We start from the raw sequence: 21,535 nt of genomic DNA, 5'->3' as shown, positions 1-21,535 counted from the left end.
ACACTGTCATTGCCGGATGCAAAATATATACAATATTTCTTTGGTAGTATTTGATCTGTAACACTGTACATTACAGCTGTGATATGTAACTCTCACTTTCTGAGTGAGCTGGGAGACATTATTACTACAATTCAGGGGGAAATTAAAAAGCGAGAGAGGTGGTGTATGTGATCTATTTTGGATTTTAGTATGGCTTTTGATAAGGTTCCGCATGGAAGGTTAATAAGGAAGGTTCAGTCATGAGGGATTAGTAGAGAGATTGTGACGTGGCTTCAGAGGTGGCTGGGAGATAGACAATAGAGAATCATGGTGGACAACTGTCTGTCAGGTTGGAAGCCTGTGACAAGCGAGGTACCTCAGGGATTGGTGCTGGGTCCCTTTTTGTTTATCATTTATATTAATGATTTAAAGGAGGATGTGGTTAACTAGGTAAGCAAATATGCAAATGATACGAAAATAGGGGGAGTGGTAGATAGTGAGGTTGATTTTCTTGGATTACAGAAGGATTTGGTTTGTTTAGAAGAGTGTGTTGAAAGATGGCAGATGGAATTCAATGTAGACAAGTGTGAGGTGTTGCATTTCAGTAAAAATAACCAGAATAGGACATATACAGTTAAGGGGAGGGCGTTGAGGCACGCAGAGGAGCAGAGGGACCTAGGGGTTATGGGTCAGAGTTCACTGAAAGTGGATTCCCATGTAGATAGGGTGGTTAAGAAGGCATATGGTATGCTGGCCTTCATAAATCATAGTATAGAGTATAGGAGCTGGGAGGTGATGCTGCAGCTGTTTAAGGCATTGGTGAAGCCAGGTTTGGAGTACTGTGCTCAGTTCTGGTCTCCAAATTATAGAAAGGATATAGATAAGGTGGAGAGGGTGCAGAGAAGGTTTACAAAGATGTTGCCTGGCTTACAGCATCTGGATTGCAGGGAGAGAGTAAGGAGACTGGGACTTTATTCATTGGAACATAGACAACTGAAAGGGGAATTGATAGAGATATTTAAAATTATGGAAGGAATAGATAGACTAGACATAAACAGACTCTTTCCCCTAAGGGCAGGGGAGGTTGAAACAAGAGGCCATGAGTTAAAAGTAAGGGGGCAACACTTTAGGAGAAATATTAGAGGTGGCATTTTTACTCAGCGAGTGGTGGCAGAATGGAATGATCTTCCAAATGAGATGGTTGAGGCAGGGTCCCTTCTGTCATTTAAGAGAAGGTTGGATGTGTACATGAAGGTGAGGGGGTTGGAGGGTTATTGGCAGAGAGCAGGAGATTTGAGCTAGTGGAGTTGTTCTAGTGAACCGGTGAGGACTCAAAGGGCCGACATGGCCTGTTTCCACTCTGTAATGGTTATATGGTTATAAATGGTCCATTACAAAAGATGTACTCAGAAGATGCATAACAAAAGTTGTGGTTGCTGTTGAGATCGAGTGTCCAATGACAATGTTTCCATGGCAACAGCTGTTGCCAGTCTGCTTGAAAGTTCTATGAATAATAAGTGACAACAGCTCCTTGCTGGTTAAATAGAAGGGCGTGATGGCAGGAAGGCGGTGATGGGATTGCTGCAGTCTGCTTTGATGAGCGATTCATAGACCCTCACATTGCGAAGAGGAACGCTTGAAGGATAGTCTTTTCCTGAAGGGGTGGGGGGGGGGGGTGTTTGGGAGAGCTCAAAAGATATATTAGTCAGGGCCACCTCTGCTGGGGGAGGACCAGTGGGGAGGCTGGTCCAGGTTGGAATGGGCAGCACACAGGAAGTTCTACCCCCATGGGGCTTCCCCTCACAATGCTCCTTCCTTAGAGCATACATGTCTCAGTGAGTCACTAGCAGGGTGATGTTACAGAACTTCTCCTCAGCCCTGCAAAGTTGAGCAGGTGCTCCCTGCTCTGTGTACTCTGATCCCTCCAGGGGGGTAATGGCTTCCAGATGGTTTTCCCAGTTGCCATTCCCATGAGGGGCAAGACCACCCCTCTAAGGTTGGGGTATGTAGTGGTGACTAAATAGCCCAGCAAAGCACCAGTCACCTTTGTGCACCACTGTGATGTTGCAGGGATTCAAAGTCCCTATCTTTCTGGGCATCCAGTTTACTTTCATTGGATATGATACCCCACTGGCACCTAAGTAGGGAAATAAGTAACTATAGAGCTCCTCAATACTCCCCCTGGCTTTGGAAACCTCAATTCCTCCAGGAGGGAGACCATATGGTGCCCTATATTCGCTCCATGGGAATCCAGCCTGTCAATCCAGCCAAATAACTGAACCCCTGATGGTCATCAATCCACCGGTGGATTTTATATTCCAACTTCAGGGTTCCTTTGCTCACTGTGGGTGGCTTCCTGCTGCCCCTATTAGTGAGCAGTTACACAGTAATGCATGTACTCAGCAGGACACCCACATACACACACTTGTTAGTATGATCTCCCACATGGTGAGTACTCCAAGTTTGTCCAGCCTAAACTCTTTGAACCCTGCTCACAGTGCCCAATGTTGTGTTTGAAAGAGTATCAGGTTCAGAGGGTTCACAGAGAGATGAGTCTGAACACAAGTGTTATAATCAACACATAACTTTAATAAACACACAAGAGACAAATAGATGAACATCAACCAATACTCAATTACTATATTGCTAAACAACTATATAGACATTCACATCAGACCGGGTTGGACTCCGATACCAGTGGCCGCCTATCTTCTACACACTAACGGGGACTTCAGCAGACACTCTTGTTCCCTATACCTCGGGGTTTGGCTCAGTGTTAAGTAATATTCCCTTACAACCGCTGCAACCATGTCTGCCTGTCCCGCATCGGACTTGTCAGCCACAAATGAGCCTGCAGCTGATGTGGACATTAAATCTTCATCCGCGAAGCCAAGCTAAAGAAGAAGAAGAAGTAATATTCAGTTACTAACACAATCTAACAAGGCAGTGGGTTCAGCAGACTATCCCAGTCATAGACTTATCTAGGGTATGGGTGGGGGGGGGCACTGGCCTCACTCGCTCAATATCAAACTGCCGAGACCTGAGCTTAACAAAGAATCTCTGTCTGACAAAAGAACTTCAAGGTATAGGCAGCAGCCTGAATTCTTTAATGATACTAGGGATTTACAAACTGGATTGTAACATTTGGCAGGTTTTCTATCCATGTACAGGCCAATTAGTGGGTAGAATTTAAAAAAAAACTGCACTGGTAGGAAAGCCACCTTGGAGGTGGTTTGCCAACCCATGTTCTGGCATTCCAGTGTCATGGGGGATTATGGGTAAGAAGGATGGCCATTGCTCCTGCCGAAACACCATTCCCCGCTGGCCCACTCCATTCCCCTGACAGCCAACTCCACTCCCCGCTGGTCCGACAGCGTTCGCCTGCTGGTCCAACAACATTCCCCCTCCAACCCTGACAATGTTTCCCCCCCCCACCCCAAGCCCCAACAGCATTCCCCCTGCCCCGACTCCATGTTTCTCCTCCAGTCACAACAGCGTTCAGACTCTGCACTCACTCCGGTCCGCACAGCGCCACCCCCATCTGCCCCGCCTCGATTCCACGCCCACCCTGGCCACTTACCTTTTAGAGGCAAATGTAGGGAACAGCAGATTCCTTTCTGGGCATCCAGTAGCATCACTCACCGTGTCACTGAAGGGGGCGGGAGTACTCTTAAATTGCCCGGTCGTCGTTAAACCTGGAAATTTAGGGTCCATTGTGTAAGGGGCTGCAGGGGCCCACTACATGGGTAGGATACACGGGTTTTGAGCAGCTCCAGTCACATTTTGCTTTCTGGTGGAAATCAAGACAGTGTCCGTGTTAGACAAGTTGATCTGATTTGTCAACGGGAAATTGAGAGACCCATGAAGTTTATTGACTCATCTCATTGTAAAGCTAACTCTAGCCATGAATAGATCAACAAACACAGCAGTGTGGCAGGGATCCTTGGTGATTGTGCAGATCTTTGTGTGCTTTGTGAAGCATGTTTATTTGTACACGTAATTTTTGTTTGAACATTTTATTAAGGTTTTAAGAAAATACAGAATATAGGACTCAATTCCTATAATAACATTCATATAGAAAAGCATTCATAAGCTCCAAAGGAGAGACCATCCCAGCTCCCCCTCCTTAGAGTCGAAAGAAAGGGAGTGGGGGTTGAAATGATCCCGTGGCGCTTCTTACAGCAAAGGGCAGACAAGTATGAGAGGGTCCATTGTAACACGTTGCACACATGATCTGTCCACCCTGGGATGCAGCATGCACTCTTATTCCCCATTCCTCTCTCCCCCTCTCCCTTCTCTCCTCTCTTCCCTCCTCCCCCACATCCCCTTCTCCTCCCTCTTTCTCCCTCTATCCTGACCTCTCTCCTCCCTCTCGCTCATTCCGCTCTCCAATCACTCATTCTCATCTTCTCCCCTCCCTCTTTCTCCCCCCTTTTTTTCTTTTGATTAAGGATTTTCAATCAACATGAAGTTACAAAACAAATAAAATCAATAAAATACCAAAACCAAACTATACATAAAGAAGGAAGAATCACACTTTATCACAGTGATCAAATTCTGCACTATTGTTTATAAATGTAAAATTACACACGGTGCCAATCCTTCAAATAAAAGTAGGAAACAGAAAAAAGAAAGGAGAAAGACCCTCCTCCCCAAGGGAAAAAGGAAAAAAGAAAAAGAAGAGGTGATTCTCCAATATAATGTGAGAGAATCATTTGTTTTTCAAAAGCTTTAATTACTTACAGATGGAACATTATGTGATTCTTCCAGAGGTTACTTCCTCCTATGAGGAATAAATGTCTTGACAGAGACATCTCTAGGGATACTGGAGATAATGGTACTGGAGATGGGAGGGGGGATTCATCAAAGATGAACCCCTGTATATCTTAAATATGGGTTCCATATTCTTAAAAACTTTCTCTAACAATTTCTGAGGTTGTAAGTAATCTCCAAGGGAACACAACTATGCATTTCTGACCTCCATCAGGTCAGGCTCAATTGGGAATCAGATTTCCAAGTAATGGCTATGCATTTCCTGGCCACCACTCGAGCGAGTTTGACAAATTTCAATTGATATTTCAACAGTTTTATTTTAGGTCTTGTATCTGCTAATTTCCCCAATAAAAACAATTCTGGCACTTGAGGGTATTGAATTCCCGTGTTTTGTTTCAGGTGATTCCTCAAATCTTCCCAGAAGGCTATCTATCACCTTAGGGCATGATAAAGTCAACTGCAAAAAGGATCCTATAACTTAACCACATTGAAAACATAAATTGGATAATTCAGATTTTAATTTATTTAATGTTTGAGGAGTAAGGTACAGCTGAATTTCAGATTTTTCTGGATTTCAGAAAGCCAAATTTAAGACCACCCAAATTGTGCTGCTATATCCACCCTCACAGAGACAGTGTGTTCTGAATTTCAGATTTTTATGGATTTCAGAAAGCCAAATTTAAGACCACCCAAATTGTGCTGCTGTATCCACCCTCACCCCTTCCAGTCGCGCTGCCATCTCTCCCCACCCCCTTGCCCGCCTGACTTGCGCTGCCGGTCTCCCACCTGCCCAACTCACGCTGCCGTTTCTCTCCCCACTTGCCAGATTTTGGAGCTTTCCAGATTTTAGATGTCTGGATAAAGGATTGTGCACCTGTAAATATGTTTTAGTAAGGGGCTTCCTTAGGACCAGATAGTAATTTAGAATTTTTCTGCTGTTTTCTCTCCAACCTTATGCAGTTCCAATTTTACCCAAGACGACTTGCATCTGCCATCAAAAAGGGAGGTAACAAAGTTCATTTGGGTTGCCTAATAAATATTTTTTTTAAAGTCTGGGAGCTTTAATCCTCCCAGTTCATAATTCCAGGTTAATTTATTGATAGAGGCTCTGGGAATCTTACCCTTCCATAGAAACTTCTGAAGATATTTATTTAAATTCTGAAAGAACAGGTAGGTTTTGAAAAAGATATTGTAATTTAGGCAAGAAACTCATTTTAATACAATTTATTCTTCCAATCAAAGTAATTGGAAGAGTTATCCATTTATTTTAATCATCCTCAATTCTCTGAAGCAAGGGAAGATAATTCAGCTTACATAAATTCTGTAAGTTACAATCTATCTTAATACTTAAATATTTTATCCCATTAAGTGGCCATTTAAATTGAGAATCCCTTTTAACATGATCATAATTCCCACCCATAAGTGGCTTAACTTTGCTTTTATCCCAATTAACTTTATAGCCCAAGAAAGTCCTGAAAAATTCCAATTTAGACTGCAATTTTTGTAATGAACTCACTGGGTCTGTCAGATTTATCAGGACATCAGTAGATAGATTGATTTTATGTTCTTCTTGACTAACCCTGAAGCCTTTTATGTCTGGATCTTGATGGATAGATTTCAATAGCCGGGACAAAAAGGGCTGGAGATAATGGACAACCTTGTCTACTAGATCTGGACAATGGGAACACTGATATGATTAGTGATAACTTTCACTTTAGGCTCATAATATAGAGCTCTAACCCAATTAATAAGTACCTCTCCTAGTCCAATAATTTCCCACAACATTAAATAAATAGTCGCATTGCAGTCTGATTAAGCTTTCTCTTCATCTAGAGCTAGAGCGACACTCAATTCATCTCTTGCTTGTGCCAAATGGATAATACTGAGCAGTCTGCTAACATTGTCCGCAGACTGTCTCTTCTGTACAAAACCTGTCTGATCTACGTTTATTAATTTGCCAGATCTTATAGTCTGTATTCAGTAAAGATATGGGCTCATAAGATAATGGTTTCAATGGGTCCCTAACTTTTTTGGGAATAACTGTAATAAATGCTGTTGAGAAGGGACTCCAGGAATCAATTGCAATTAAATAAGAAGATTGGAATGCAATTTGTATCTGTTAGACGTGATGTTAATACACAATTTAAATATGTTAAAATGGAAATGAGAAGTATTAAAGAGGAAATAAAAAAATGTACTAAAGTTGTTGATAAAGTTAAAGTTCAGGTTCATAAAACTGAAGAAAATATGCAAGAGTATCGTGATGAAGTGGAACAATAAAATGGAAGCTTCTGTTGTGGCATGGGATGTGCAGAGGAAAGAGCTTTTGCAAAAAATTGATATACTGGAAAATCATAGCCTTAGAAATAATGTCAAGATTGTTGGGTTGGTTGAAGATTTTGGAGGCTCTAATCCTGTGCAATTTTTAAAAAAAATGGACCCCAAAAGTTCTGGGTCCTGCATGCTCTGTTTTGATTAGAAGTTTACGTTATCAGGATAAAGAGATGATACTGCAAGTGGCTGTCCAGAATGCCTGAAAATACCAGGGCCCATTAATAGTGGCTAAAAAGAGAGTATTTAAAAAAAAATGGATTTAAGTATGATGGTAGTGAAAAGAAGAAAGGAGTTTAACCCTGCCAAATCAGTTTTGTGGAAAAAAGGATAGAAGTTTTCTTTTTGACATCCAGGTGTACTTAAAGTATCTTTGGGGGAAAAGTCAGGCACGATACTTTGCAAATGAGATGGAAGCTTTGGAATTTGCAAATTCCCTTCCAAATATTAAACAAGATCAACAAATGGAAGTACAGAAGTTAGGCATTCAGCAAGTTTAAAGCAAATTAATCAGATCAACCTGAAGTGACACAGGCTGCAGCAAAAGTATTGACGCAACAAGAAACTGAAGGGCTCGATGACAATTAAGTGAATAGAGAGCTTGAAGAGGCTGCCTATGTCTATAAATGAACTTTCTTACTTAATTTATGTAGGGAAGGTTCTTACCTGGGGGGGAGGGTGGAGGTCTTTTCCTTTTCCTTCCATAAATATGTACTACCATGTGCCAAGGGCCACTTCCCATACAATAGAGGGGGGTAGTCCAGGCCTTTTCTCAGTAGTATTTTTTTGTCAGTGCTTTCCTCTTTTCCTCCTTCTCTTTCTTTTTTCTTTTTTTTTGATGGATGTGTTAAGTGTGATTGATGGATTTATGGGGCTGTGTGTTGGGGGAAGTGTAGTTATGATTTTTTTGGAAGCAGAAAAATGGCTGTTACTATGGTATTAAACTTTGTAAGTTTTAATATAAATGGGCATAACAGTGGCATTAAGAGAAAAAGGGTGTTAGTTTATATAAAATGATGAAAGTTGATTATTGCTTTTTTGCAAGAGACTCAGAAGTTAAAAGTAGATTGGGTATGTCAAATGGTAGTCTCAACATTTAACTCTAAAGCAAGAGGAGTTGAGAGGATGAATTTATCTGTTAAAATTTCCCGCGGGGAGATTTGTTTTAATTCATTGTCAAATTTATTCTGAAATGTGGACACTTATGAGTATTTATACACCAAATGTAGAAGATGAAGGTTTTATACATGATACTTATATGCATTTAGCTGAAGCTCATGAGAAGGTTTTAATCGGAAAGGATTTTAATTGTTTAATTGTAAGAGCAAAAGCAACAAAAATTATTTTGAGTTTGATGAAAGATCAAAATTTGAAAGATATTTGGCAGAGGTTAAATCTGAAGAAAAGAGACTATTCTTTTTTATTTTCATAAGCGTGATTCTTATTTGAGAGTAGATTCATTTTTCAAGGAAGAATTATGCATACAGAGTATAAGATTTCTACCTGAACTCTCACCACTTCTGATGACATGTTTGGTCCATGAGAAAGAAAAATTGGTTTATAGGTGTAGATTCAATTCTACATTGCTAAAAAGGGTGGATTTTTTGTGATTTTATAAGAAATCAGGTTCAAAATTTTTTTGAAATAAATTTTAACTCAGTGGACAATAAATTTATTCTTTGGGATGCTTTAAAGGCATACTTATGAGGTCAGGTAATAAGTTATACAGCAAAAATTAAGAAAGATTATATGAAAGATGTTGACCAGTTGGAAAGGGAAATGGAAGGTTTGGAAAATGATTTACAAAGAAAGGCTTCTGATGAGAAAATAAAGAACCTAATATAAAAAAAAAACTTAATTATAATATGATTCAGACCTATAGATCAGAAAAAATGAATTGAGGGAACTAAACAAAGGGATTTTGAATTAGGAGAAAAGGCTCATAAAGTTCTTGCTTGGCAATTGAAAATAGAACAATCTTCTAAAACAATTAATGCTATTAACAAGAATTCTAAGAAGATTACTTTTAAACCTCAAGAAATTAATGATTTATTTTTAAAAAATTATTTGAACTTATATAGATCTCAGTCTACTTGTGAAGAAACTAAAATTGAGATTTTTCTTTAATCTCAAATAAGTTTATTTAGTTTGAATGATAAAGATTGAAGAGATTTAGATGTTCCTTTTATGGCATGACAAGTTAGTGAGGTACTGATTTCATTGCAGAGTAGTAATTCACAGGGGGAGGATGGTTTCCTGCCTGAAAATTTTAAGGAAATTTAAAGACCTTTTTGATACACCCTTTTATCGAGCAAGTAGTGGAATCAATTCTCTGCCTCAATCATTTTTAAATGCAATTATTAGTTATATCAAAGAAAGATAGGGATCCATTAAAGCCTACATCTTATAGACCAATATCATTATCAAATACAGATAATAAAATTATTGCTAAAATTTGAGCAAATATACTATCTTATTTACCAAATTTAATTTAAATGGATCAGACAGAGTTTGTTAAAAAGCAACAATCTGCTGTTAATGTTGCAAACTTGATTACTTTAATTCATTTAGCCCAGAAAAGGGGTGACTTAACTGTGTCAGTAGCTTTGGATACAGAGAAGGCTTTTGATAGGTTAGAATGGATTTTTTTGTTTAAGGTATTGGAAAAGTTTGGCTTTGAACTGACATTTATAAATTGAGTTAAAACTTTATATAAAAATATGTGCAAAGGTGGTGACTAGAGGACAAATCTCTACTTCTTTTCACATAACAAGATCAAGTAGACAGGGATGTCCTTTATCACCAGATTTGCTTATTTTGGCAATAGAGCCTTTAGCAGAGTTAATAAGACAAGATTTTAAGATTAAGGGTATAAAGGTAAATCAAGATAAATATAAAATAAATTTGTTCACTGATGATGTTTTGGTTTATTTGACAGACCCTATAAATTCATTGCATCAATTACATATAAGATTGGAAGAATATAGTGAAGTATCTGGGTATAAGATTAATGGCACAAAAGTGAAATTTTGCCCTTAGATAAGGGTGACTATACTTAATATAGAAAGGCCACTTCAGTGAGGTGGCCAGATGCTGGAATTAAATATTAAGGTTGATAATGATTTAAATTGAATTATTTACCATTACATAATAAAATTAAAGAGCATTTGAATAGGTGGAATAACTTACCTATAACTTTAGTGGGTAGAGTTAATTATATTAAGATGAATATTTTCCCAAGAGTTAGTATTTTTTTCAGTCAATCGCCACCTCAATTCCTCAAATATTTTTAAGGACTTGAATGCGAGTGTTAGAACTTTCTTATGGAAAAGGAAAATGGGGAGGGTTTCTTTGGTAAAATTGACTTGGAAGTTTGCAACTTTCCCACTTTAAGAATTATTATAAGGCAGCTCAGTTGAGATTTATTAATGTATTGTTTGGTGTAAATAAAATTCCTGCTTGGGTTAATATAGAACTTAGTTAAATAGGAGAAATTAATAGGCAAGGTTTTATTTACAAGCGGCATTCCCAGTTATTGGTTGGAAGAAGAGATACACCAGTTTTGAAACATTTGATTGGATTATGCAATAAAATTGATTATGAAATAGGTATGAAAGGTTTAATTTCATGAAAAGTGCCTTTATGCCAAAATAGACATTCCATTTTATATGGATAATCAATTTTTGAGGACTTGGATATGGATGGGTATTGAGAGAATAGAGGATTGTTTAGAAGCTGGAAGATGTATTACATTTGAATGAATGAAGAATAAATTTAATGTGCCAAATAATACTTTCTCTGTTATTATCAAATTAAGGCTTTTTTGATTGATAAAATAGGTCCACGTTTGATGTTACCTGGTCAGAGTAAATTGGAGTTATGGATTTGTAAAAGTAATGAAAGTAAATTTATCTCTATAATGTATAATTTACTTCAAAAGAAAGCCCCTAAAATAAGGGTGTATAAGTCAACATTAAGATGGGAAGTGGATTTAAATAGACAAATAGATGAGAAAGTTTGGATTCAACTATATAGACATATGACAAAAGTTATTAATGTTAGATATAGGTTGGTTCAATACAGTTTTTTGCATCAGTTATATTTAACTCAAAAATTAAAAATAATTGAAGCCTACATTATGCTTTAGATGTGGTCAAGAGGTTGTATCACTTTGAATTCTATTTGGAAGTGTCCTAAAGTTAAACAATTTTGGTTGGAAGTTGGAAATATTTTGGAACAAAAAACAAGGGTTAATTTGCCACAGGATCCGATGTTATTTTTTTGGGTAACATTAGGACTATAAGACCTAAATTAAAATGAACTAATATCAAATTGAATTTTTACAAATAGCTTTAGCAGTTTCTAGGAAGTGTATAGCTATTACTTGTAAATCGAATACAGATTTAGGGATCAAGAGATGGCATGCCAAACTTCATAGCTGTATTCAACTTGAGAAGATTAATTATAATTTGCAAAATGAATATCAGATATTTTGCAAAATATGGGTATGAATGTTTAACTGACTGTCTGAAGACTCACCTCTTGGTCACCTCCAGCACCATTATTTTTAAAAACTTTATGATATATAGTTTATTCTCTTGACACTCTCCAGTTTTTCTCTCTTCCATTTTATTTTTTATTTTTGGGGGTTTGGGGAGGAAGGGTGGAATTTTGTATATCACATGTATAATATATGTTGTGGTTTAAAAATTGTTGAATAAAATATTTTAAAAAATGAGAATGATTCCGGGAGAGTACGGGTTGCCAGTGCTTGATCTAGTATAACCATAAAACAATTACAGCATGGAAACAGGCCATCACAGATCTTCGAATCTGCACCAAACCAAGTACTCTCCTCTAGACTCGCACACCTGCACCTTACCCATAACCCTCCATTCCCCTCCCATCCATTTGCCTATCCAATTTTTCCTTAAATGACAAAATGCACCCTGCCACCACTACTTCTCCCCGGAAGCTCATTCCAAACAGCCACCAATCTCTGAGTGAAGAATTTCCCCCTCATGTTACTTCTAAATTTTTGCCGCATAACTCTTAACTCATGACCTCTTGTTTTAATCTCTCCTACCCTCAAGGGAAAAAGCCTATCCACATCAACTCTATCTATCCTCTTCATAATCTTAAATACCTCTATCAAATCCTCCCCTCACCCTTTCTAAGTCATAAATAGAGGTATAAATAAATCTTTAAATTCTTTATAAAATTTGGGTGGGAACCCATCTTCTCCCAGGGATTTATTAACTTGCAAGGATAACAATGCTTCCCCTATCTCATCTTGATTAAAGGGAGTGTTTATACCCTTCTGTTCTTCTAGACTCAAATTTAGAAGGTCCAATCGTGACAGGAAACTCTATTTTATTCAAATCCCCCACTGATTGAGATAATGTATAAGTTCATACAAAATTGTTTAAAAGCTTCACTTATGTTCTTTGGTTTATTGGAGATCCTGCACACATTTGAATTAATTGCATTTATCGTTCTTGAGGCTTACTTGGATTTCATCTGCCAGGAGAGGTCCTTGTGGGCTCTTTCCCCTAGCTCACAATACTTTTGCTTAAGTTTTGGTATCATTGTTTCCATTCTCTATGTTTTTATTGTATTGTACTTGAGCTTCTTACTAATTAGTCTTCTGTGTTTTTCCACAGAGCCTCTCTGTTGAAGATCTTTTCTAAAATTGTGATCTACTTTTCCAATTCGTCCCATTTCTCTCACTCCTATCCCCCTCTCTCTGTCCCTCCCTCCCACTATCCTACCTCTTCCTACCTCTTTCCCTCTCTCTCCCCCACTTTCTCACCCTCGGGTGCTGGACGACTGGTGTCTGGGATTAAATGCATGCAGAGTGCTCCCCACTCACTCCTTGAATTAAACCCCATCCAGGATAGTGGGTCCCTCAGCGAAGTCATAGTACTGCCCAAAAAACCCACATGCCCTTAAAAGTAGCCCAAAACCTGCAATTCAAAAGCGCTCAGAATTTCCTGTGGCTGATCTTTAAAACTAGCCCAATTGTATGTGGAAATCACCCAACTAGCAACTTGATGTACAATTTTGTAATGTGGAACTTGATTTCCAATTTTGTAATGTGGGAGGGGTTCATTTTTAGGGCTTTTCACAGGCGCTATTTTACCTAGATATACCTCTGCTCTCAATCCCTGTACCTCAGGGTGTAGCTCAGTGTTAAGTAATGTACAGTTACTAATACACTCTAACAAGACAGAGACTTAAGCATACATTCTCGATTCCCTTTACCAATGGGCATGTAGCTCTCTGCAAGCACCGATCTATTGCAGTGCTATGGCTCAGCTTGAGTGTAGTACAGTCCTTACCCGTGACACTTCCAGTGATGTCCACAGTAACGACCTGGCTTGGAGCAATGTCCGAGGCTTGAAGCCTGAGACAGAGAGAAAGAAAGTGCTCTGCATTGATCTGATCTGGGTGTCTAGACAATAAATGAGCCAACGTCAAGGTGTGCACTAATGGGTGCCCGGAGTCCAACCTTGATTGGTAGATGATGTGACTTCTGAATAAATTTCAGACAGGGAGGACATGTGATCACCCACAATCCACAATATTCCAGACAGTCACGGAGGCCACATGTTTCTCCACAATCCACATACAACACCTTGCACTCCTACCATCAAGCCCATTCTGTACCCAATTAGCCATTTCAAACTGAATCCCATGCAACCTGACTTCTGGACTAGTCTGCTATGCAGGAACTTGAGAAAGGCCTTACTGAAGTTAATCCTCTTGGTCACCTTAGCAAATAATTTTATCGAACCAGTTCGTCAGCATTTCCAATGCACAAAGCCATGCTGACTGTCTCTAATTAGTCCTTGCCATTCCAAATGCTCTCAGAATCCTTTCCAATAACTTTCCCACCACTAATATTCGGCTCAGTCTTGTCCTTGCAACTTTACCCACCCTCCAATCTTCCAGCACCACACACATGGCTAAAGGTGAGATAAGTATCTCTGCCCAAGCCCATACAATTTCTTGCCCAGATTCGCATGAAGTCCCAGGATAAATAATCTTATTACTTGAAAAATAATATTGTTTAGAAATTCATTTTTGTTTGTTAGCACTTAACGTGTTTTATCAGTGTATCAGTGCTTTCCATCTCATTTTATTGACTTCACAGGAGAGAATAACAGAGGTAGTAAAGCATGCTGATATGGCAATAACATGTTTAGCACCACTGATAGAAATGAATTTCTTCATATTCATTTTATCCTTTTAATGGTCAAAGTGAATGATTTTATACTGTGTTGGAACTGTTCTCTCGTTCAATTTCACAGTATTTTATAATCTAATTCTTCTATATGCATATCTCCCTATGTACGTCCTTTATAAATTTTCTGAATCCTTGCAGATTATCACTCATCATGTACTGATATCTGAACATTTGCCAGTTATCTCTGCTTTCAAATTCACTCTGGTCTCAGCCAGTTTCGGGATCAAGGCAATAAATTCCGTTCAGTTATATGAGTTTCAGCTTTAACTATCTGATTCTTATGAGGGACTCTTCTCAAAAGCTCACTTAGCTGTTAGAACAACAGAGATTTATTCGGATCCATTATTTATGAGGTCAGTCAGCTCTTTTTTCTGCCACTTTTGAAGATTAACAATAGAACAGCTACGTGCAGCAAATTCATTTATTTGAAGGTGCATATGATGCTTGTCATAGCAGACGCTTCTGTACTCCATATTGGACCTGGGCTGGACACCTGGCTTAATGGAGACAGATGAGTGAAAACTATACAAGCCACAAGACTATATATTGTGATCTTTCATGTCAGGGCAATTACTATTTTGAATTTATATCAATGATCCAAATTCTGAAAATTGATTCAAATAGTAAATTATATCAAAATACTTCTGGCAATGAAAAGAACAAAGCAACCCAAATACAATGCTTAATCAAGACAAAAAGATTGAACTGTTGCAATGCCAGATTAAATTGATTGCAGGTGTAGGTAAGGAAAATAAATTGCTAAAAGTTTTATGAAAGCCTAGGAGTCTTAGACGATGCTAAACATGTCCAACAAACGTAGAATAGCAATCAATAAAACTAGTAGAATATTGAACTACACAGCTAAGTCAATTTAACGCAACTTAAACAAATGTATTTAGTGTTATGGTGCATCGGCACTTTTTGCAGTGTGTTGTATTCTGACATTGAAAGGAAGCAAATCGAGATTTCAGTATTGTAGGCCTTGAAGAAATTAACCATGCATCTAATCATCTATGGTAAGGGTTATGATAAGACAGAACAAATAGAAGGAGGCCATTCAGCCCTGATAGCCTTCCAGTATCATTACTGATCTCTCTGGCCTCAATTCCATGTTCCTGCTTGATCTACATAATCCCTTGAACTGAAAAGAGGTCAGAATCAGAATTCATTGTCATGAACAAGTCATGAAATTCAGTGTTTTGCAGCAGTATCATAGGGAAAACATTCATATTATAACCATCTTACAACATTACTATCAATTTTTTAAAAAGTAGTTATGAAGCAAGGCTGCATTCTCGCACCAACCCTCTTTTTAATCTTCTTCAGCATGATGCTGAACCAAGCCATGAAAGACCTCAACAATGAAGACGCTGTTTACATCCGGTACCACACGGATGGCAGTCTCTTCAATCTGAGGCGCCTGCAAGCTCACACCAAGACACAAGAGAAACTTGTGTGTGAACTACTCTTTGCAGATGATGCCGCTTTAGTTGCCCATTCAGAACCAGCTCTTCAGCGCTTGACGTCCTGCTTTGCGGAAACTGCCAAAATGTTTGGCCTGGAAGTCAGCCTGAAGAAAACTGAGGTCCTCCATCAGCCAGCCCCCCCACATCTCCATCGGGCACACAAAACTCAAAACGGTCAACCAGTTTACCTATCTCGGCTGCACCATTTCATCAGATGCAAGGATCGACAACGAGATAGACAACGGACTCGCCAAGGCAAATTGTGCCTTTGGAAGACTACACAAAAGAGTCTGGAAAATCAACCAACTGAAAAACCTCACAAAGATAAGCGTATACAGAGCCGTTGTCATACCCACACTCCTGTTCGGCTCCAAATCATGGGTTCTCTACCGGCATCACCTACGGCTCCTAGAACGCTTCCACCAGCGTTGTCTCCACTCCATCCTCAACATTCATTGGAGCGCCTTCATCCCTAACATCGAAGTACTCAAGATGGCAGAGGCCGACAGCATCGAGTCCACGCTGCTGAAGATCTAGCTGCGCTGGGTGGGTCACGTCTCCAGAATGGAGGACCATCGCCTTCCCAAGATCGTGTTATATGGCGAGCTCTCCACTGGCCACCATGACAGAGGTGCACCAAAGAAGAGGTACAAGGACTGCCTAAAGAAATCTCTTGGTGCCTGCCACATTGACCACCGCCAGTGGGCTGATATCGCCTCAAACTGTGCATCTTGGCGCCTCACAGTTCGGCGGGCAGCAACCTCCTTTGAAGAAAACCGCAGAGTCCACCTCACTGACAAAAGACAAAGGAGGAAAAACCCAACACCCAACCCCAACCAACCAATTTTCCCCTGCAACCGCTGCAACCGTGCCTGCCTGTCCCGCATCGGACTTGTCAGCCACAATCGAGCCTGCAGATGACGTGGACATTTACCCCCTCCATAAATCTTCATCCGCGAAGCCAAGCCAAAGAAGAAAGAAGAATTACTTGCAATGCTGAGATTGAGAGTTTGTTGGAGGATTGGTCGAAACTGTGAAGAGAGAAACAAGTTAGGGAAAGTGGCGGAGACATTTACTAAGGAATGGGGTGTGACTGATCAGAAGTATTATCTGAGTTCTCCGTTATTCGTTGAAGTGATACTGCTGGTGATTTGAGGTTGAAGGGGGCGCGCACAGACTATAGGTGACTGAAGACTGGCTTGTGGGAATCAGGTATCAAGAAGATGCTGAGGAGAAGTAAGTGTCCCAAAGGGTTTCAGGTGCTGAAGATTTTCTGATTGGATTGGAGGTTTGAATCTGGAGCTTGGGTTGCCGATGGTTTGAATTGAAGTTTGCGCAGCTGAGATGCTGCGGACGCGCTCGACGCAAATTGATGGAAACTTGATGGTTCTGAAGGGACTCTCATCTGCTTTCTTTCCCCTATTGTTGGGGCACCAGGTGATGCTCATAGTCACTCTTTGTTTGCCATACAACAGGCAAAATACGAAGTACTGCATATTACATTTTTAATGTATGACCATCTTACAATAAAAGGAACTTTTCAATCTTTGAGCCTTGTATGTCTCTTGGGAATAGACAACAACCTTTGTCACTGAAAATTTTAAAAAATTGCAGATACCAGAAAACAGAATTAAAAACAAATATGGCTGTAAGAACCCAGAAGGCCAAAATTTGGTTCCACAGTCACATCTCTTTCCCTAACAATTGTCTGTCCCACATTCTCTGCGACCTGAACTGACCAGTTTCTCTCTTAGTTCTCTTTCCACAGAATTCATCACCGCTTGGTACGGGAACTGTTCAGCAGAAGACCACAAGAAAACCACATAAAACTATAAGAATATGTGAACGTGGCTCAGGCAATCACACAAATTACCCCACCCTCCCACAGCTCAATCTATACCTCCCATTGCTTCAGAAAAGCTGCCAAGATATTAATGGACTCATCCCACCCTGGCCACATTCTCTTCTACTCTCTTAAAAACACAGGTCTCCAGATTCTGTTTCTTGATATTATCAGACACTTAAATTTACTTTTTATTGGTAAAGATTATGCCCTTTAGCAATTTAACTCTATTTTTCTCATTTCTGCACTTTGTCCAATTAATACTCACCCTTGTACTTATATTTTATTGTTACACTACTGTAGTGATACGACCACCAACCTACTGCAGGGGGCAATCTCTGTATCTGCAGGAAGACCACCTAATTGCTGACTCCACCTGGCCGGCTGTCAATCAGCTGACCCAAATATAGACTTGAGCCGGCTCCTCCTGAGCCAGTCACATGGGAGCCACTGAAGCATGAACAGGTGTTCAGACTTTTACCTGAATAAAGCCTGTTGTACAGTCTTTGAGTTTTACGTTTGCTTGCTGCTACCTCAGTGCACCACAATTCATTCAGATAAAATGGTAAGAATGAACATGGAGAAGTTCCTATCGATCAGGAGCCTGGAGATAGAACCTCAACACCCGAAAGCCCAAGCATGCTTCGAGATCTGGAGGCACGCGATTGAGGCGATCATCCTAACACAGTTGGAAGTGATCAACGCAAACAAGAAGTGACTCATGGTGCTCTGCACAAAGCTGGGCCCCCAAGCTTTCCAGGCCATCAAGGATAACACTGACTATGATCCAGCGATGGCTGTCCTGGAGACCAGGTACAAACCCCCAACGAATGTCGTCTACGTCAGCATCTGGTTTCAGCAGTCAGGTGAGATGGCAGATGCCTATCTAGGGGCCTTATGGGGGCTAGCCTGCCTGTGCCTGACCAAGACTGGGGTGACTGAAGGGGAAGTGGAGCGATTGATCCAAGATGCCTGCATGTGAGGGCTGCGCTCAAGGAGTGCCTGACATAAGATGCTGGAAGAGAACATCACCTCACTTACCAGGACCATGGAGGTGATCCGCTCCCTGGAAGCTACATCTCTCCATGCTGAAGTTTTTGACTCCTGACTCCCCCAATACCCAGTCTGGTCAATGTAGATGACCACCATAGCCGAAGGTCCACACATGGAGGAGATGATCGCTGCTGCTGGCTTCCCACACCCTGTAAGTACTGCGGGTCCCGGTGTGGGTCAGACAGACGATCCAGCTAAGGCTGTCCAGTGAGGAGCTCATACTATTCCCGAAGCAGGAAGAAAGGCCACTATGTGAAGGTGTGCCTCTCCAGACCCGTCAGGAGCATGGTGGCCTTCCATGACCAGCTTGGAAACCCCCTCGAATATCACCATGTGCGAGGACTGGGAGATGCCATCACTCACCCCGCCACTTCCGCCCACACCGTTGACATCCTCCAGTTCAGTCATCAACTAGTGCCGCTGCACTAGTTCCTCTGGATGGCTTCTGCCAGTACTGCTGACGTCACTTCCGCCAGTATAGAAGACATCACTTCTGCCAGTATGGATGGTGTCACTGCCTGCTCTGCAGATGACTGGGATGCCTGACCATGCTGATGCTACGTGCGCCTGTTGGGCACCGCCATCTTGGGCCAGTCAGGCCCCGACAGCATATCGACGGGATGACATGGTCAACACGGGCACATACTGGATCACCCACCTGATGCACCCCATGCCTGAAAAGGAAACTGTTGGCTGATATTTGCCTCATTCATTGGGGGCAGCAATTTGGACCCCGAGATGGTCCTAGCTTCCATCACCTTAAAGAGGGTCATTCCCCATGGACTCTGGTGCTCAATGATGGACATCACTGTCAACGGGTAGGTAACAATGTCTGTTTGATAGCAGTAGTACTGAGAGCTTCATACACCCAAATGTGGCCCGGGCATTAAGGCTCAAAATCTACCCCATGAACTTTGCTATAGCCTTCACAGCCCAGGACCACTCCATCACGGCCCTCAGGCGCTGCTTGGTGGATCGCACAGTGCAGGGGGAGGGGGGAACATACCATGGTTCAGGCTTCAGGTTATGCCCAAGCTCTGTGCCCAGTCTTTTTAGGGCTGGACTTCCAGTGCCATCACCAAAGCATTACCCTTGCTTTCAGCAGGCCCCCCACACTCACACTCCATAGCACGTCGCCCTGTGATCACCCTCAGTCCAGCTGCAGCCCCTCCATGCTGCAGATACCCCCCCCCCACTCTTTTCAACTACCTTATGCCAGATTGCAAGCCCATAGCTGCCAGGAGTTGGTGCTATTGCACGTCCAATCGGGCCTTCATTAAGGCAGAAGTGAGGAGGCTTCTGGCTGAAGGTGTTATAGAGCCCAGCACCAGTGTCTGGAGACCTCAAGTACTGGTGGGCAAAGGGGGCAGCAAACCAAGAATGGTCATCAACTACAGCCAGTACACACAGCTGAATGCCTACCCCCTACCCAGAATAGCTGACATTGTCAACAAGATAGCCCGTTATAAGGTCTTCTCAATGATCGACCTAAAGTCGGCCTATCACCTGCTCCCTATCCATACACGGGATAGGCCCTATACTGCCTTCGAGGCAGACGGGCACCTCTACCAGTTCTGCTGGGTTCCATTTGGGGTCACTAATGGGGGTCTCTGTTTTCCAGCAGGAAATGGACCATATGGTAGACCGCAACAACCATAGAGCGACCTTCCCCTACTTGGACAATGTTACCATCTGCGGCCATGACCGGCAGGATCATGATGACAACCTGAAGAGATTTCTCCGGATGGCCGAGAAGTTGAACCTCATTTACAACAAAGAGAAGTGCATGTTCAACACAACCCGTCTCACCATCCTCGGGCACATTGTGGAACATGATTTCATTCATCCGGATCCAGAACGCATGCATCCACTAATGGAGCTGCCACTCCCCCACACGCTCAAGCCCTCTGCAGGTGCCTTGGGCTCTTCTCCTATTACTCTCAGTGGGTCTCCCGTTTCTCAATCAAGGTCCTCACTCTGGCTCAGGCCGCCACCTTTCCCCTCCCCCTCCTTCTCCACCCGCTCCCCCCCCCCAAGGTGCAGGCAGCATTTGCACACATCAGGCAGGACATCGCCGATGCCACAATGCATGCCAGCACGAAGACGCCCCATTCCAGGTGGAGTTTGATGCTTCTGATGTTGCCTTCACAGCCACCCTCAATCAAAAGGGGCGACCCATTGCATTTTTCTCCAGGACCCTCCACAGTTCCAAGCTCGGACACGCCGACATTTAAAAGGAGGCCCTGGTGGTCATGGAAGCGGTCCACCACTGGCACCACTACCTGGCAGGCAGGAGGTTCACCCTCCTCACCCACCAGCATGCAGTGCCTTTCATGTTCAGTACCACCCATAATGGCAAGATGAAAAGCAATAAGATCTTGCGCTGGAGAGTCGAGCTAACCATGTTCAGCTAAAACATTCAGTGCAGACCGGGGAAGTTCAATGACCTGTGTGGCGGTGCAGGGCGACCAACTGCAGGCACTGCATGACTCCCCCTGCCACCCAAGAGTCACAAGCCTGTACCATTTCATCAAGTCCCAGAACCTCCCCTTCACTGTCCAAGAAGTCTGGACCATGACTGAGTCTTGCAGGGTCTGTGCAGAGTGCAAACCGCGCTACTTCTGCCCGCCACAGGCCCACTTCGTCAAGGCCACTCGGTCCTTCGAACGGCTTAGCATCGACTTCAAGGGGCCCCTGCCTTCCACGAACTAGAACGACCACTTCCTCACAGACGTAGACGAGTTCTCCTGTTTTCCTTTTGCCATCCCTTGCCCGGACACCTCTACAGCCACCATTATCAGGGCTCTGATGTTTGGATACCCGGCATTCATCCACAGTGAT

The 21,535-nt window shown here is 41.8% G+C and overlaps 1 long non-coding RNA gene across 2 annotated transcripts; it reads right to left on the bottom strand.

The window, feature by feature from the left end:
* Positions 1 to 2,547: 2,547 nt before the first annotated feature.
* On the bottom strand, positions 2,548 to 19,153 carry LOC138739782 (uncharacterized). 2 transcript variants are annotated; one of them, XR_011342419.1, is made up of 3 exons: positions 19,058 to 19,153; positions 3,560 to 3,769; positions 2,548 to 2,873 (listed from the first exon to the last, which is right to left on the bottom strand). It is a non-coding gene; the product is annotated as an uncharacterized lncRNA (long non-coding RNA). The 2 variants fall into 2 exon arrangements; XR_011342417.1 differs by lacking the exon at positions 19,058 to 19,153 and adding an exon at positions 18,683 to 19,051.
* Between the last annotated feature and the right edge of the window lie 2,382 nt (positions 19,154 to 21,535).

Source organism: Narcine bancroftii, chromosome 1 (assembly GCF_036971445.1).
Source record: "Narcine bancroftii isolate sNarBan1 chromosome 1, sNarBan1.hap1, whole genome shotgun sequence".
Classification (NCBI taxonomy): Eukaryota; Metazoa; Chordata; class Chondrichthyes; order Torpediniformes; family Narcinidae; genus Narcine; species Narcine bancroftii.
Note: the sequence above shows the minus strand (reverse complement) of the source record. Positions and strands in the feature narration are given on the sequence as shown.